Consider the following 12770-nt stretch of genomic DNA (forward strand, 5'->3'; position numbering starts at 1 on the left):
TACTTCAGCAGTGGTTTAATTCCATAGAGGCCAAAGCAATTCCTGTACATAGTGACTTTTATGTAAATAGGGAAGAGTTAAATCCATCAACTTAAACTCAGAAATCTGAAATCTAGTTGTAAGATCTGAAATCCAAAAATCAGATTCATCTTAGAATAAAGAAATCTAGTAAATTATTTCAACCTTTATCAGTCTATTGCTTTGTGCCATTTCTTGGTAAAGCATTTTGAAATCCTGAGTTATTTAGACAATGATCAGCAAAGTGTTAATGTTTGAAGGGCTACTTTCTCAGTTAGCATAAACTAGAACAACTCAGCTGAAGTCAAAGTGCTATTGATTAACCAAGTGAAGATATCCATTTAAAAAAGCCAATTCCCCAGTACCTTCCTTGACGATCCCATTTTATAGTCACTAGCTGACAAGACACCTAGAACTGGCCAACCACCAGAAGCACATGGCCATGTGTGAATATGGACAGTGTGCTTCTAAGAAATTTCTAAGGTGAGGTCAAAGGAAAACTATCTAATCTGGTTTTCTTGTTGTTTTTAAGAAAATACTTTTACCGCAGTAATGGTGAAATAAAATTTTAAACACCTAGGATATTTTTAATCATTGTGGAAGCATTTGATGTTTTTGAGGGTTACTCAGGGTGTTCTGATGGAGAAATTTAATACACATTAATAATAAGGAACAGGTTTGCAACAGAGTAGTAGAAAAGATTTTATTTATGGAAGGATCTGCATTTATTCCTTCTCCTTTTCATATCTGGACTGCCCAGTGCCTGGTTTCTGGAACCAGTGCTGTTTCTGCACCAGTGCCTAGGGTTTATCTGGGGAGGGAGAAGGACTGCTAATGATCTCTCAGAGATAAATGAAATTGCTGATTTAGTCAAGCTCATTCTTGACCTTGACACAAGACGGGACAGGCAAAGGGAAGAGCTCAAAATAGAGCAAGTAAAAGAAAGGAAGATCAAACGAATGCTCAGGTCTGGCCAAGACACCCCCCCCCTACATTCAGCTAACACCTGGCTGAGTTAGAAAACATGACCAGCCCAACCTTCCTGTTGGAGCCGATTGAAGCTGTCAGCTCCCGGCTTGTCACCCACTGCATCAGGAGGCCCCTGGGCTGCCACAAGAGCCCTAATTAGGCAGAAATGGCACTTCGGCAACTGACCCGCCAGGACCTTTGGCAAAGCATTTAACATCATTAGTTAACATTTTTATTAAAAAAAGTGTGAATGTAAATGAACAGCCAATGCATTTCAATAGGGTTTGTCGGTGGCATTGCACTCCCCCCCACTCTCCCAACCACACACACACTTTTTTGCATGAATAGTTCACTTGTTTTCTCTAAAGGGGGATGGGGATGTAGAGAATGTTTTTCCAAGGGAACTAGACATATTCAAAGCAGAAGCAAGGTCTTAAACAATCAGACACAAACTCCTGCCTTTTGGGGAGTGTGTTGGTGAGTGAACAAACAATTAAATGCAATCTTACCTGCAACATGCCTAAGGGGACATCTGAAAGCGAAAGTATGCATAACCCACTCTGGAACACAGAGATCCACAATCACATATTCATCGGATTGTTCTAAGTGTACTCATTGTATTTTTGTTCTTTTCTATTACACCCAAGAATAGGTACCTAATCCAGTAAGCTTGCAACCCTCTGCTGGAGCTATCAAATGCTACAGGAATGTAAAAGGATGTACATCTAAGAATGTACTGTCCTCTTCTTTCCTTATAATTTCTTTAATTGTTGCAAATTATCTTTGACAGAAGATTATAAAAAAATACCACTCAGGAATATTAGCAACCTACATTAATTAAGTCTCCCCTGGCAGCAATTTATGTGTGAAAAGTTATTTATTCATACAGAAGACTATGCTGCCTTGAGACAGTTTATTAATACTCAATTTTTTCCTGCAGGTTCTTTAACCGAAGAGTTTCCATAATTTACCAATACTTGACCAAAAGCCTGGCACAGTTTTTTGGAGATAAGAGACACAAGAAAATTAAATCATTACTGACATACTTTTTAATAAAGAACTGGACAGGACTTGGAAGGGTGTCCAGTCCTCAGGTATTCCACATCTACTTCCCATGAACATGGCCCAGTCCATGTTCCTTTTATTTCCTTTGAACCCATTAGCTCCTTCTTCCTCCAGTGGCAGCTACAAAATATAGCACTGCGGCTGTTTCCTTAGGCCATATAAAGACACTGCCACCTTAGGGTTTGGAAATTGCTGCCCCAGTTTATAACAGCCAGATGTTACCAGCAACACTATTGTTCCACCAAAGAAAAGATTTTTTCATTTGTTAGGAAATCATCCCATTACATCATAGCTGTGCAGACTATCACTTATGCCTTCTAAAATCAAGTACAAAAGTAATAAGAGATTAAAACAGATCTTCCTCATAACGTGCTTGGGATGAAGGTGCTGAATGAAGATGTTGGTTCAAAACCCAACTCATCAGACTTGCTCTGCAGCCAATGGAAGGTTATCCTCTCTCTCAGACCCACGTATTAGAAACTGAAATAACAGTGTTGCCATTTTCTCACACACTGGCATACCCAGAGGTTCTGGTCCCTGACTGTTTCCAAGCCACATAAATGCCATATTAGGGGAAAAAAATCCCCTTGGCATTGCCCTGTTCATTCCATTTGTTAAATAAGCCAACCTTCCCCCTCAACGCTGACCTCAGTACAAAGTGAGAAGCACTGCACTTCTATACATCACCTGACAGGGAAAACCAGAAGACCATACCTTCAGGCTACATCAGATGCCTCACAAATCATCAGTTCTGTGACTGAGGTGCAGCAAAGTTTGTATTCAAAAAGCCAGAATAAGGCTATACCAGGACATACCTCTACCCCACAGTGCAGATGCAACCGTTGTTAACCTGTTGAGTTTCTTTTCAAGAAACTTCTATCTTGTGTTTGTGCTATGCCTAGTACAAATAGGTCTAAATAATAAAAAAGCTCTGCGCTAATAATATTCATACACAATAACCAGATTTGTACAGGCAGAGAAAACAAAAAGAATGTTACACACATACATGGCACACATGAATATGCTTACACACACAAGGACCCTCTGTTCACAGGATGGGGAAAACCCTCTCCTGTGTAAATGCTTTGGGTTCTGTAGATTACGTTATGTAAGTTCTTACCCTCTTTGTGTATGTGTGTGTATGTATACACAAACAAGTGCCTTGATTCTCTTTTTAAACGAGTATGTGTAGCCTTTGAATACACTCCAGAAACATTAAAACAGCCTGGTCGTCTAAATATAGATTTTTAAAGCACAGTACCAAGTCTAGAAATCCATGTAGGAAGCCTGGCTTGGTCTTTTGACTCACCTGTGAGAGCAAGTGAGCAGCTAACTTAGGCGCTATTCAAATCATTGTTTACCAGTGAATTAAGGAAAATAAAATCCATACCTTTCTTTCCAGAGCAGAAATAGGAAGCCATAAATATTAAAAAGATGTATTTGCTAACAATAATCAGAGGTCATTAGCTTGAAAGCAGTTTTAGCAAAAAGAATAAATGCTCTTTAGGAATTGCCCAAAAAGCTGAATCATACAAGGCTCAGAAAGTTGGTAACAGTGAGGTGTCTATGTCTGACCCCTTTTCCCATCATGTGACTATTTTCCAGTCCAGTTCTTCAGCATGGCTTCTCCCCTCCCGCCGGGAACTAGAGGGGTGGGCGAAGGTGACAGCTTATTGAAAAGCTCATGCTCCCTGCCTAGTTTTGGCACATTTTCTGCAGGTGCCTCGCACTATAGCCACAATAGGCTCTGGAAGAGAGGATTCAGACCTGTCAACAGCTACAGGAGGCAACTCCACAGCTTTGTCTTACAGGCTAACTTCATTGTCTGCTGTTCTGAACCCTGCAGCACAGGCACCCGTTAATGAGATGAGCCCCTTTTTCCTCTGTTTGTTCCTCCCTCTGTTTCTCTTGCCTTTCTGTAATGGTTTAAGTTGATCGTATTGGTTCCTTTCTAGTGGGGATTGCTCCAACGATCAGATAAGATAATTGCCTGTAGAATACTGCTCAACAACAACTATTACTTCCTTGGCTGAAAATGTCAGAGCAATTGAAAGCTCTTAGTGAAGTTCAAGAACAAGGAGGAAAAAAAGAAGCAGCTCCTATATATGGACGTATCTGTGTATATATAGCAAGTTTGCAGTGGCCAGCTCTCTGCATGATCTTGCTTGATAAGCACCACTTTCAGCATATTTTATATTTTCATGACTTTAACAACAGCTAAACAACATAAACACACACACCAATTCACATAAGGAAGTATTTCTCTCATTTACTTTGGTTTTGTATGTAATTTACTTCAGCTTTGCAGGATAACATTATATAATTGCCTCTTTTGCATTTTCCCCACTTCCTATTCCATTTCTTAGAAACCAAACAAATGCAATTTCATTTTTAATCTTAGAATATTGTCTTTTCACAGAAGATGCTGTGGAAAAGCCTGGAATGGCTTGAAGAAGTGGGTGGAGGTTTTGAATTAGTTCTGTGAGTGTAATGCCCATCTGATTTAGCCACTTGCTACCAACAGTGACTTGCCAAATATTCAAACAAGACCATGTTTTGTGCTCTGTAGCTTTATGAAGTGACAGCCGATAGAAAAACGCTATACTAAGAAAAGGTCATGTAACTATCACACTCTGAATCTAAGTGCAATTAAAATAACTGAAATAGTCGGGCCAGTATTTAATTCATTTCTTTAGCTGAAACACATGCTGTCACTTTTAACAAACACATGACGTTACGCACTGATGAACAATTCAAGAGTGCACCCAAAGACATCATGCTTTTTATCACTAAAGTGTGTAGGCTCTAGAGATTTTGTATGAAATCAAGATCTCCATTTATTTGACTGATGGTACAAATAAGCAAGAAAAGCCCACACTTGTAAAAATTTACCGAGAGCAAAATCAGAAAAACTGCATAAAACCTCATCCTTTATCATTTTCCGAATCACATTTTTTTCTATACTACATATGCAGTGTCAGCAATAATAACTGTCATAAGTCTCAAATCTTTTTACCACAAATTCCATAATGAATAAATAGCTTTTGGAAGCTTCTTAGAGTTTTGCAAAAAGGATGGAGAGCTGGATCAGCATCTGGATCACTACAGGCTATTCATATGTTGAGCTGCTGAGGAACCACCACAGGGAAATTCCTTATTCTTTGGTAGCGAACTCCAACATAGGCAACTACATGATGGCTGTTTTATGTAGTATCACAAGATTACAAGCACCCAAATTAGTGTGACTGATAAGATACCTGGAGATATCCAGGCGCCAATCTTGCAATATAATTGCACCAGACTTATACTAGTTCAGTTACATGAAGCAGAGAACCAGATGCACAGGTTGTTTATACACTGAACTTCAGAAACTGAACTACTATTTTAGAGCTAATTTCATGGTCACATTTTGTTATACAGAGCTACCTGCAGTAGGGCTCGCTCCCTGAGAGGCTGAAAGAATTCTGGTACAGGTATCCAAGTAAGCAGTGATTTCTAAATTCCGTTATATACCTCTTCAGAATCACTTTAAAGCTTTTGCTGGATGATACAATGTTTTACAGCAGTGAAGCAAAAGGATTCAGCAGATGTGTGAAATACCATTTCCTCTTACTGTTTTCACAAATATAGTTTGAAAACTCGATAATTGCTATAGGCTCAATTTTTTCAAATACACAGTCCCACAAATAATCAAAAAGACAGTGGAAATTCTATCTGAAACTTGAACATCAAGAACTGTGACATAGGGAATGGAGAATAACTGATCTCTCTTTGTGTCTGAAGCTTAGGCCAGCAGTCTGACTCTGGAGCCCTTGACAAAAACTCACACTTCTAGAGAAAAGCTGGAAGTGGTAATTGCTACTGATGCTTGCCCTGAAACAACACGGCCTTTGAGTGAACTTCCATTAAAAAGCAGTCTACTGCAGTAGCTTCACAAACATTTCATGGTTCTCCTGAAAAAATGACCATTTATAAGTAGGAAACACAAAAGAAAAGCTCTATGAGTAGCCAGGGAATTTAAGATGTTCCTGTGGTCTTTTTCTTGCATGTCATAGTCAATGCTCACAGAATATGGGTAGAATTAAAACACAAAATTTCTAATTAGGAGCTATGCTGTTCATTAAGATATTCTGCTGCAAGCAGGTAGCAATTCGTCTCAAATTAAAGCCTAAAAACCTTTCAACTTGTAGATCATATGCAAAAAACAATGCAGTGTTTGGTATACAAAGGAGGTCAAGAGCAGATGATCCAATAGCCCTTTGTGGATTTAAGCTTGTAAGTGCTAGGACACCATTTAGCTTCAAAATAGAGCAATAGTAAGAACTTCTTAAAATAATTTGTGTTATTTACGTCTACACAGCTTTGCATTGCCAGAATGTTGTTCTAGGTTGTGCGTGATGAACTGCTTCCATCCCCGTGAATGGAGCCAGTAACGGAGTATTAATAAACTGGCACAGTCAAAAAAAATTAAGGTTTTACACTCTGACAAATACAGTTGTGTATATTTGGTACTACACTTGGCTTGATTACTAGACATCAGCAGCTGACAATAAATACATCCTCTTTCTTTCTTGAGGAAAGTGGTGATTTTTATGATGGATGTTTGGACACATTAGGTGTACTGATTGCTTTCTGGCTGAAGCCTGATGAATTTTACATACCATCCTTCTCGTTGTTTTAGGTATATTTCACAAAACATACAATTGCAAATGCACTTTCTTCTTCCAGTTCTAAGTGTTTTTCTGTCAAAAAATTCTGTCTGTTCCTCTCCTCATGTTGCTTTCAAAATTCAAAACCTGACTAGACATGGTCCTGGGCATGCTTGAGCAGGGAAGATGGAGAAGATGTCAAGAGGTTGCTTCCAACCTAAGTGATTGTGATTCTGTAATTTACATGATAGAATAGCTTCAAGAAAGAAAGATTAAGTTTTGTGAAAACTCATTTGAAAGCCATATCCCTGTGCTCTAAGGATCTGAAACATTGGGTTAATATTAAACAGCATTTTCTTCTGTATGTCATCATCTTAATTACCTTACTTATTTTGTATATTTCTCAATCATTACATAGAACCAAAAATGTTTTCCAAAACCAAATCACTTTCAAAGCCAGAATATTTCAACATTTGCCCACATGTATTGGATTCTTGAAACTTGTTTTTCAATGTTTAAAGAAGGAAATGAAGGGAGGTTTTGTATTAGAAACAGTCACTATCTCTATGTCTGCATCAGCCACTGCTTAATTTCAGAAAACAGGGATATTTGAAACCTGAACTAATCCCCTTTTGCAAATGCACCATCCCTGACTATTTCCCCAATAGTCACATCTTTTCCAAAACACTGCAAGTTCCACCAGGCTGACCTCATGTTCATAGATCTATTTAATTTCAAGCTATGGATTTACAAGTCTCGTCACCTTTCAGTGGAAGTCAAAGGTGTTCAAGCTCACTCAAAATCTGCTGCTTTGAGACCAGCCACACAACTAGGTTATAATACAATTCTATCAGTATACAGAATTTATAAAAACAGTATTTTGTGGATGAATACACCCCAAGCAGTAATGCCAGTCAATAGATTCTTTTCCTTCAAAATAAGGTATGTTTCATTGCATCAGCTGGATATTATTCAAACGTATGGCTGAATATCTTATATGAAACTGTGAATATTATCTATTCTTTAGAAGTCATATTCTGAAAAGCTTTTCAGTTTACAGTCACATCCAGCTTCATAAATGTACATATTTTTTAAGAATAGGTAGGAGCAATTTTTCCTTTTTTTTTTTTAAGTGAGCCTTGAACTGAAGAAAACTATTAAAGATAACAATGGAAATAGAGAAAATAGACAATTTTATGTCCACAATTCACACAGCACTTCCCTAGCCTCAGGGGAACTATTTAAATCTAGCAAAAAGTAGTATCAAAATGGTTGTAAATATAATACAACTTTCATACAAGATCTGAAAATTTTGGGGGTTTGTGCAAAAAATACCAGTAACAGGAAGAAAGCTTTTTGAAAAAATGACATATTTTTTAATTAAGGAAACCTAAGTTAGTGCAATGGGAAAAATTATGTCAGTTATAAATTCATACGATCTTATGGGCTTATCCTGAAGTGATAGTCAAGCTTTTGCTCCAGATGGTGCAATAGTGTTTGTGACATCCACTTTGAACTGCAATCTAGTTATGTGTCAAGCAGGAGAGTCCATTATTCACAGCATCAGTGCTGGGGAAAGAAGGTTAAAAGTTCAAGACATGCCCCAAGTGATTAAGGTTGTAAAAATCAGGAGATATACCATGGGGGAAAAAAAAATGCCATTATTCCTTTTCTTCCATACTCAGTTTGTCCCCAGAAATGTGTTTAAGCAAAAAAATCACAGGATGCAGGAAAGCCCCAATTCTCAAGAGTAATGTAAAAAATACCTTTTTACTTGAACTCCTAAAACCCCTCAGCTACCAACTTCACTTTTCCTAGAAAGAAACAGAAAGGATTCTCTTAATATCTGTCAGCAAGTTACAGGACTAGAGAACTCAGTTAACACTATTTCTCACTCATTGCTTCAACTGTTACATACTTGTAAGTAACTTGGATTTCAAACTTATTTTTCATGTATCCTACAGATTACCCGTTCATCTGGACTGGTCAGGTTTAACTTCTCTGTCATGTAAGCCTTTGATCTGCTAACCAGTAACCGATAACCTACAGATTGCTTCCAATGGCTCCAAAAGTTTCTGTATTTGGAACTGCAAGTACTGCTGCTCAAATAGTTGAGCAAATTTAGGGGGTTTCTAATCCAATATCAAAGGAGAGATGAAGACAAAAAGCCTGAAGGGTAAAGCTAAAAAAATATAGATTAAAAACTCTTCTGCAAAATTCTCCATAGTGAGAGTAATGAATTGAAAGATATATATATTTTTACAAAAAAAAAAAAAAAAAAAAAAAAGGTGCTTTAGTGCTCAGAACCTTTAAAAAGATATCAAATAATTCTTTTCAGAAAAGTGTCTCATTTCAACAAACAGGTCAGTAAAGTAGAAAAGATTAATTCCCTTCCAATATGTTACCTTTTCTGTCTGCTGTTTGAACTGGAGGTTCAAACTAGAATATCAAGAAAACCATTCTGACCACAAAAAAAAACCAGAGGATGAACAAGAATAAATTCTGCTGATTTATGTAAAAGGTAAGTTTTTCTTTAACGGTAACTACCTTGCCTCAGAACTAGAAAACTCAAATACATGTTGCCACTTTTCCAGCTCACTGTTCATCTCTGAGTTTGATTGCTGGTTTGTATAAATTGCAAATATATTATGGCCACGTTGCTACATTATCTTTGAAATTATATGAATGCCTCATATTCAGTGGCTGATGTATGAGCACAAATTTTTATTTTCATGTCATTGAAAATATTTAATATGAATTTCACAAAGCCTGATAACATTCGGACTCTGCATGTATTTGTAAGTGTACTAACATTTCAGAGTATGATGTTGACAATACACTGACAAAAATCCCTATAATCCATCATGCCAGGGTCCCTGAACTAGGGAGGCTTCAATAATGCCTTAAAGCTCATAACAGTTACTTCAAATGCACGCATCAAGAAATCACATAGTAAACTCCTGATACCCGAGACTAAACCTAGTGTTCACCGATAACCTGTGCTTTACATTAAAAAAAAGGTTTACACACTGCAGAAACCAGTTATATCACAAAAATGTGAGGTCAATCTTCTGTAAATTCAAAAATCAGCTCAAAAACGTCTTTAAATACTGTGTCTTCCAATTCACCTTTAGAGTTAGAATCAAAGCCTATCAGTTCTCACATTTTAGTGCAGCAGCTCCTCTGGAGAAGGCTACACTCACCCTTGCACAGCAGGAGCTGAAAAGACCCACAGGAAGAATCCTCAAACTTTAGAAAGAAGTTAGTACTGAAATCCACTCAACTTGAAGTAACCTTTGGAGTGGAGCATCATTACTCAAGGTAAATGAACTCTCATATGAATACTCTGGAAATTAAAATGATAATGCTAGAGGGGGGAAAAAAAAAAAAAGACCTACATAATTATTAGAAAGTTCCTAATACCCAGTATACATATTACTCAAGTTCCTGGAAGTTTTTTTTATCCACAGTGAAAGCCCAATCTACACATTATGTTCAGCCAAGTCTCAGGACCTAAGCTTTTGTTTACTCTTGTATGTAAAGTTTTACTTTGATTTGTTACTGGAGTTTATCCTTTACAGAATACAGAATATTAAGAATGAAAAGAAACACTACAGAAGCATGTTTGGTGTAAAAAGAAAAAAAAAAAAAGCTTTTTTTATTTAGGAAATTAAAATGCTTCAAATCCAGTAATGTACTTGTACAAGAGTATTTCTAATGCCAAGCTAAAAAGGTAATCCTGATTTTATTGGAAATGTCATGCAGTTTTTATGTTCTCAGACTTGACTTCAAAGAATACCCGGCAGGAATGAGCACACAATACTCTTCTGTGAAACCCAACAAGAACACAGATGGCAGTGAGACCATGATCTTAATTGATCGGCAGGACAAGTTTATATCTTTAAAGCAACATTTTAGAACAGCAAAACGTAAATGCTTTATGTGACACTTAAGCATGCTGTATTCTACTTGGTTTTAGAGTGCCCCAGATTAGCACCACATATAAATACTCAAGTGAGAGATGAAGCATCTTGCAAAAAAAGGAAGGCGCACACAATACAATATCATAAATGAGGAACAGCTGATCTTAATTTACTTACTGGCACTAGAGTTACAGTAAAGGCAAGAGGTGAACAAAAAATTATGTGCAGCTGCTCTCAGAAGAAACACAAGGTCCATTTCTCTATCTACCCAAAATACTATACGATCTAAAAAGATTTTGGGAGAAAATCTGTTGAGAAGACATCAAAATATGGTGTTACTGGACACCCGTAGCAAAGTAATGACTGCAAGCTTATACAGCTGGTTTTGTACATTTTACATGTACATGTTGATATAAATGAAATATCTTCACTGTTTAAAAACAAAAAAGAACTGCTAATGGGTGTCATTTGTGCCCGGTCATTTCTAGAAGGCCAGAGTCACACTAATCACAGGCTTTTCCTCACTGGGTTTGTTCCTTGGGCCTTGCTACATATACTTTGATTAGAGAGTTATTAATTACACTTTAGCCTGTTAGCACCATGGGGCCAATAAAACTAAGAGAAATAGAACTAAATTCTTTTCATTCAACACAACTGTTAACTAAACACCAATTAATTACACCCACACAAGCCTAATGAAGATAATGGGGTTGCAGAGAGTTCATGGATGGTATGAAGTGGCTTGCAGTACCCTAACCTTAATCAGTTAACTACTTCATAACAGGTAGGATCACAGGATAAGCCATCCTACATGCTTACAACTACTATTACTGTTAATGGAAATTGCATGGCCAAACAGATAATTCACAGGACATTCACTTGATTGTGATTCACTGGATTCAATGACAAAATGACATCATTTATCATTGATCAAAAATGATAAATACTTGAGGGGAATCCTTACTAGTATTTCAAGGGGTTTATTAAAATAAGAGTGTGCAGTTATTAAATAAACTAGGTATCAATCTGCTTAAGCTTTCCTAAAGGCAAAGCCAACAAGTTTCTTTTCCCAGACAACTGATCAATACCCACAGAGCAATACGTGAAGCTGTTTCTCCATTATGCATTTAATTCCGGCCCTTTAAAAGGCAGAAGGCAGGAAACTGACTCAGAGGCACTTGAAATGTATTAGAAAATACAGTTCTCGCATCAGGTTGCATTGTCTAGCATATGATGATATTCTCAGCACACCACGCCAGCACTGTTACCTCTAGAGGTATGTTCTTCTGGGAATATTTGATTAAACCAGAGCTTTCTGGGCTAGGCACGTGCATGTGACACTAATGTGGGACTACTCCACTACTGTCACCTGGCCCGCCGACCACACGAGCCCCTCCTGAGCCGTAACATTCCCAAAGGAGCAGCCAACCTGTCCTGAACGGGAAAAATCTAATGAGATATTCGCTGCCCGCTCTCCTCAAGGAAGGGGTAGTGTCAGTTTAGAAACTTCTTCTGAGGAAACAGCTTAAAAAAAAAAAAAAAAAAAAAAAGAGGGTTTAACTCTCTAGAGAGGTACCTTACTATTTCTGAAGGATGTGAAAGGAAAAGAAAATGATTCAGTAGGGATTTTTCTTCATTATCACCCAACCTAGAGAAGCGAACATACAATGAGCAAAGGTCTACACATATTGATTTTAGAGCTGAGGAAGTGTGCAGCTAACAGCTTTTTAAGTATCTCCATTTTCAGTTACTTCAACAAAATTACCAATGAACAGTGTAACAAAGTGAAAGTTTTTGTAGCAAATTGCAGGCTAGAAATGATCATTTAGGTTGTGAAACGTTTCTTTTCATTGAAAGTAAAGGGCTTTTAAACGCAGCAGAGTTACTGGGGCATTTTGCAGCGTTATCCTCACTAGACATTTTGCAAACCATAATCTGTCTCTCTTTCAGGACGATAATCTTACACAATTTTGTTGTTCAGAGACTTTTAAAACTAAAGAGTACCTGCTCCAGGCATTCTGACTTGGAAGACCATAACCAGCCTCTGAGGAAAGCGGGAACACCGCACGGCATTAAGAAAACCAAACCGAACCAAACCACCCCCACCCCCCGACCCGGCTCTCCAACCGAGCCCAGCTCAGCAACG

The 12770-nt window shown here is 37.7% G+C and overlaps 1 protein-coding gene across 1 annotated transcript in view; it reads right to left on the minus strand.

Annotated features, from left to right (window-relative positions):
• Nucleotides 1-12763, minus strand: part of HSPA12A (heat shock protein family A (Hsp70) member 12A) — a 104572-nt gene extending 91809 nt beyond the window's left edge. Inside the window, exons 1-2 of the mRNA XM_075108231.1 lie at nucleotides 12629-12763; nucleotides 8468-8515 (exon numbers count right to left, since the gene is read on the minus strand). The gene's annotated coding sequence lies outside the window, so the exon portion shown is untranslated. The remainder of the gene's footprint in view (nucleotides 1-8467; nucleotides 8516-12628) is intronic.
• Between the last annotated feature and the right edge of the window lie 7 nt (nucleotides 12764-12770).

The sequence above is a fragment of the Phalacrocorax aristotelis genome, chromosome 12 (genome assembly GCF_949628215.1).
Source record: "Phalacrocorax aristotelis chromosome 12, bGulAri2.1, whole genome shotgun sequence".
In the NCBI taxonomy this organism is placed as follows: Eukaryota; Metazoa; Chordata; class Aves; order Suliformes; family Phalacrocoracidae; genus Phalacrocorax; species Phalacrocorax aristotelis.